Here is a 6,526-nt window from a genome sequence, read left to right as displayed (position 1 = left end):
AACTATTAAAAGATAAAAAGCAGGTCATGCAATGATAAATTAACTTGGACATTTCCAATGAAACGATAAACTTCCAATGAAAGGATTAATAAAGTTTTCTAAAGACCCGCCAGTAGTATTCAGATTTGAAAAGGCTGAGTAAGGGTGAAGTCGCGAGGCCAAGTTGCTGTCAGCTGCTGTTTTATGATTTTCCAGGCATTATCCCAGACCCATTCAATCTCAGTCTATTTATTGGTTGCAAGTGGATTTTGGAACAGAAATTGGAAATATTGTTTTCACATTACATGTTACGAGGTCAATGAAAGTGTCCATCAAGTCTCTTAGTTTCACTTTCAACTTACATGGGGGGACCCTGCAAATACTTCTGCCAGACATGATTGATATTTCTCTGAGATGCAGTGGAACCAAAAAGCTAAATGAAGTAATTAAATAAAGCAGCATCATCAATCTCTACCAGTGTGCAATTGCCAGGATGAGCAGCGGGGGGGTTCTGAGGAGCTGGCCATTGAGCATCTTCGCTGGAAAGGAGCCAGAGAAAAAAGCTTTGATTGGGGATGAGCGATCTGAACGCTGGTTCCCTCCAGGGGGATAAGTCTGAGCCTGTTTATAACAAGATTACTGGCACCGCGGGTGATTGAATGGAGACGTTGGTCTCCAGATGGCCTGGTGAGTAGATAGTTCAAGCTAAATGTTGATCTGAGAGCCGATCAAAGCTGTGTTCTCATAGCTCCACATTCTATAAGCAGCCATAGTGGTCAGGAGGAGGCTAACCACTAACACCCGAACCTCTTACCCCTGCTCTGTGTGCTAGGAATGAAAAGGAGCCACAGCCAGTATTGTTGGTATTCTTCAAATCACCTTTTATTGAACCCAAGAAGACAGTATCTTGAACCACCAACTGTCTGAGTCAGAAAAGAAATAATAGAAAGCCAAAGTTGTCCCTGTTAATATTAAACACACACTTAAAAAAATATTATTACTATTTATGAAATGCAAAAACAATGCCTTCAGCATACCAAGTAAATGTAATTCAATGATAAGCAAATGATTTGCTTTCTTGTCTCACTGATGTTATCTCAGTCACTCTCGTTGAACCACAAACTGGCTTCCCCCCGGAGGTCTCGTTCCACACACCCCTACGATTGTGTGGCCTCAATGTTAATTAGTGTCAGAAACAGCTGATATGGGCACAATAGTTGTCCTGGTAACAATTAGATGTTTAGATTATGGACGTTTTCTGGAATTATTCTGACCTTTAAGTGGCAGTGACTTTGTCTAGACAGCTGATCTTCATCCGTGGGACAATAAAATCTGCTACTGTTTCACTAACCTGTTTCAAACAAAAGAGAAGGAAGTGAGTGCAACGCTCTGTTGGAACTGATAAGTTAGTTAGAGTCATAGATGCTTTCGATCCTAAGGAGCACAACGTTGAGTCAGCGCAGACATTCATGTCAGCTTCAATCTCAGAAGGGGCAAAGCTCAGTTAGCATGCGTGGATGACTTTAGCTAACAAACATGACGACGTCTCTGAAGCATGGGAGTCCAACTGAATCCATAGAAAAATATCATTTTAGCATGATATTTGAATAGCCCAGGTTGATGTGGCAGCAGCTGAAGGAAAGACTTCTCACCGCCCTCTAATAATTAAGTTGTTCTGAGGTCCACTTATAAAGTCCTCAGAGTGTCCTGGAACTGCCCCAGGTGTTTTTTGGGATAAGGAAGCATTCTGACAAGCCTGCATTCAGCTTAAGTTGGAGAAAGAGTGGTTTAACTTTGAGTCTCTCTAGGACAGGGGTAGGCAACTTGGTCCAGAAAGAGCCGCAGTGGGTGCAGGTTTTCGTTCCAACCATTCAAGAGGACACATTTTGACCAATCAGGTGTCTTAAGAGTGTAATCAGTTGATTTCAGTCTGGTGTTGCTTGTTCAGCTGAAACCTCATTGGTTAAAATGTACATGCTTGATCGGTTGGAACAAAAACCTGCAGCCACTGCGGCTCTTTCTGGACCAGGTTGCCTACCCTTGCTCTCGGATGACCAGGCTTCTCACCAGGTAACTCCAGGCCTCTTTAAGTGGCTGCCCCTGAACAACCAGGTCATGGGCAGCGTAGAAGCAGAAAAGATGGCTGGAGAAATATGATGGTCTCACTGCACTTTAAAAAAAAAACTGCGCTTGTGTTTCCTCGTAAAAGATCTATGAAGAAAGAGCAAGATTTCAACGGCTGTCTTTTCTTGATTCTGTTTGATGTCTCGGTGCAGTTTGAAAAGAAATCTTGGTTTGTGCGGGCGGAAAGATGTGAACAAAGTAGTCTATTATCTCTGCGGGGGAATCCTTTTTTATAATAATAGTCCTGAATGATCACGTTGAAGAGTCTCTTTTCACAGCTAATTGGTGCTGTTGCTGTAATTTGACCCAACAGACGTCCTGGACATGCAGATGAAAAACTCGAGTTGGATTAGTCCTCCTTGTGTTTGATAATCATCTTAGCTATTTAAAATAATCACAGACAGAGTTGGCTCCTCTTTCATCAGCCACACTGACGAAAGCCTGAAGTTCAGATGAAACAGCATTAATAAACTATTGGAGTGTCGTATAGCGACACGTTTCGAGTGAAGCAGGAGACTTGAGGGGAATTGTATTTCCGCGGTTCTCCCAGGAAGTGTAATGTGATCAAGTTGAGCTGAAGAAGTTTTTGCTTTGGGTCCAGGTGGTATTTAAGGTGGAGGGTAGAACCTCAGTGAATCCCAGATCTCTGGGAGGACTATAAAGATATATATAGATGATTTTGAGCTTCCTGTTGGTTTTCTATTCAATTTTTTAACCCTAAACAATAGTAAATTCCACAACCCGCAACAATTTACACCCTCTGTATGTGTCTTTAGCAGCACTGAGTCGCTTCTGACTGACTGCTTATTTCTATGTAAATCTTTGGGGATGAAACACACTCCATGATAAGAAGCACTAACTAGCAGACACAGTAAAAGATAACTTTCTGAATCTCTGAGAGCAATTAGTAAGAGTAACAGTGCGAAACAATTTTTTTGCAAAGCTACTAACTTTAACTTTGAGATCTACTATCCTGCGAATAATTGCTTCACTGGCCAGAGTACAAGAAACTCCCACTGTTGTTCCTGCCAAGGGCCCAGCCGGAGGGCAGTTTTCACTAACATCTCTCTCAGGTAAGGAGGCAAAACTAAAAGCCCCGGGACATTGGGGAGGAGTAAGACATATAACACACATCCAGCCCTTGGGGTGGCTCGTGATTAATCCACCGCGTCACGTTCGGCTTGTTAACGCTGGTGAAACAAACCAGCGGCGTCCGGATTTATGTTGTCAACATGAATGGGCTCAGGAGTCCGTGGAGATTTGCCGGATGAATAATTTATTAATGTCACGGTCGGCTGGTCTTTCTACACGCCACGCAGAAAGGCGTAGATAGGCGTGCCATGGCTGACTGAGGGAGATGGTGGTCTGCGATGTTGTTTTAATTATTTAAGTTTTGCTCTGATGTTGATTGAACGGACTGATTAATCAGATCCTGATTACACTTGTCTCATCAGAATATTAAGATCAACAACAGGGGTTTTCCCTCGTTTTCACAGTTTGTTTTTTGTTCTTTGCTGCATCTTTTCCATTTGTTCATCTGTCTGCATGACATCTGACCAGTTGACTGTGGTTACGTGCTCTTTCACCTAGGCCATGACCTTTCGACAGTCCTGTCTCACCTGTGATCCCAAAAAATGAAATAGAAAATCTGCTACATGCCACAAGGAGTATGATTTAAAGCGTTAGTTTACCGAAAGTTCAAACCTCACTTATTTTCTACTCACCCTCATGTTGACTAAGGGAGTGTATTTCAGCCACTGCGATCATCAGGTGTGCTGTTGGAAAATATCCAATTTCATATAATTAGACTAACAACATCATTATCTGCAAATATTAGAGAAGATAGCTTGGATTGGCTGCTCTGTATGTCGATCAAATGGTTATTGCGCCGTTGGTTGACGTGCAGTCGTAAAAAGAGATCTCAACCGATCGGAGTAATTGTCATTTGATTGACATGCAGAGCAGCCAATGTGAGCTCCCCCGTCTTCTAGTGTATTGTAGTTTTCCATGGCATGTATCGAGAATGAAAAGAGGATGAAACTGTGCGTACTTCCCGACAACTTTGAAGGTGTCGTACATATGTACTGCTGAGATGTTTATAGTTACATGAGTTAAATTATTCCTAAACTTATAGACATGTTTCTCATTCACCGAACTGATCTTTATTTAGAAAGACAACATGACTGATTTTAACGACATGTTTTATCAGCTATTTCAATTCATAAAAAACGTTACCTAATTGTATAGTGACTAGAAAACACTTTGATTTTATAATAATAATAATGATAATAATATGAGCGTGTTGTGCAGGTGAGCCACAAATGCTAATGAAGCTCAGAGAAGATCTTCATCATCATCATTATCTTCCCTACAGTTAGAGATTAACAGTTTTATTCTAGTTCAACTTCATTTCTCGATGTTTCAAACAAGCAACTGATCGCACTGTTGATAAAGTGTTCGTAATATAAACCTGTATGTAAAATCGCTCGTCTGAACTCATTTACAAGTGTGATTCATGTCAGTCATGTTTAAAATTAACAAATATAAACTGTTGATCCAGTTTAAGTTTGCGTTTTCATTTGTTTTTATAATCGCAGAGAAGGAGCTCAGATTCTGGTCCATTTAAATATGATTGGTTGAAAAACACTGGACTTAGAGTTGGGATTATTTTCGCTCCATTATAGGTTAAAACATGTAAATATCTAAGTTTACAAACAACTGTGTTATCCCTAAATGCTGGAAATCAAAAGCACAACTCAGAGCATGTTAGCTGAGAACAGTAGCATCTGTTTTGTCTCCAAAACTGTCTCCAGCTTCACTTGCACAGTGAGCTGCACTGTCTTCTCACTCCTCTCCTTACAAATGAGGTACAAACACGCCTGTGGGAGATCTGTGATATAATATTAGTGCTTGAAAATGTATCACAGACGTCCTGCAGCTTGGAAAGATTGCTCATTCTCACTTCAACCAACTTTACTTCGCGTCATGGTTTTCCATCAGCAAATTGTGATGATTTATGCAAGACTTGAGTCTGGCATAAAACTTTTTTTGCTTCATAATCTGGTGAGGAAGTCACTGGAGGATTTAACAAGCCCCTCAAGCATTGTTATTTAGTTAGGATTCAATAACTGATTAAAAGAATTGTATTTATTGTGAAAATGAGAAACATCAACTTTACGCCTCCTTTGATGATATGCAGTACTTTCTGTCTCTGTGCAATTGTTTCTTGTCCAGTTGATTCTCCTGGGACTCACCATTTCTTCAGGCTAGTCTCACTCCTTGTCTTTTAACTTGACCGAAAAGCGCAGAATAGTATGACATTCAGCTTAGTTTGAGGAATTTGAGTCACCAGGACTCAGATTTGTGTGATACTATAAGTCAACTACAGAGAGTCAAATTAATCCCACTTTGATTTAAATCCTGAAATTTAAGTAGAGACTTACTCCTCTATAGGCACTCAGATGTTTGAAATGAGCTCATCCACTAGTCTGACATATTTCCTGAGTTGCAAGAACTTCTCTATATAAACTGTTTGGCCAGTCATGATTCTATTAAACAGGCCTGTGCACTGTCGCACAACAGAGGTGAACAAGACTCGTTCAGCTCTCTGCAGTTTTTCAGTTCATGACCATCGTCTATTACTAGTCTCACAGTTCCCTGAGAGCTTTTGCTGACTCTATTGACTTAGTCTTTTATGGTGAGTCAATGAATTTGCTGCTTCATTATGTTTGATGACTCAACTTTACACTTTAAGATTGAACCGTTTACTTGTGAATGTAAATGATCCAGGTTTGACTTTGCTTACAGCATATCCTCCTTTGCCACTTAGACTGTGTATTAGCATATGTATGTGTACTCAAGAATGTGAGTTTAGAATTTGTTCTCTGCCGATCTAGTTCTTTGGTGTCGGCCTTGCTTGGGGAAAAAAATAACTCAACAATAGCCTGGAAATAAAGTGGCTGAAGCTCTCCACCGTCACCGCCTCCTCTACCTCCCACTGAGACTTAACATCACCGATGTGTCGGCAGAAAGCCTTGGAACAGGCCGATAAAATATGACAACTAGTGATTATGTTTCATCCATGTGGTTGGACTGAATGGGCAACGGAGCGGGGGGCTGGTTTCGAGCTTTGCTCGATAAGTAATCAATTGTAAACTCTTTGCCTCATTTGTTGCAGCTGAACACTCAAAGGGAGCCTTGAAATCCCATTGAATCATCAAGCATGAGACACCAAGGTGATGACGAAGAGGCGACAGGAAGTCAGAGCTGACGATGATTTTATTTTATTTAGTTTACTGACCATTATGATGTGCAAAAGTCCCATCCTTCGATTTTACCCCTCCAGCATGTCAGGCTCCAGAAAACCCTCTGTCTTAAAAAGGTTGGTTTATTATTTATTTATAAAGACCTTACTGTCATCTTA

Source organism: Callionymus lyra, chromosome 1 (genome assembly GCF_982586985.1).
Source record: "Callionymus lyra chromosome 1, fCalLyr1.hap1.1, whole genome shotgun sequence".
Classification (NCBI taxonomy): Eukaryota; Metazoa; Chordata; class Actinopteri; order Syngnathiformes; family Callionymidae; genus Callionymus; species Callionymus lyra.
This window is presented reverse-complemented; position numbering follows the sequence as displayed.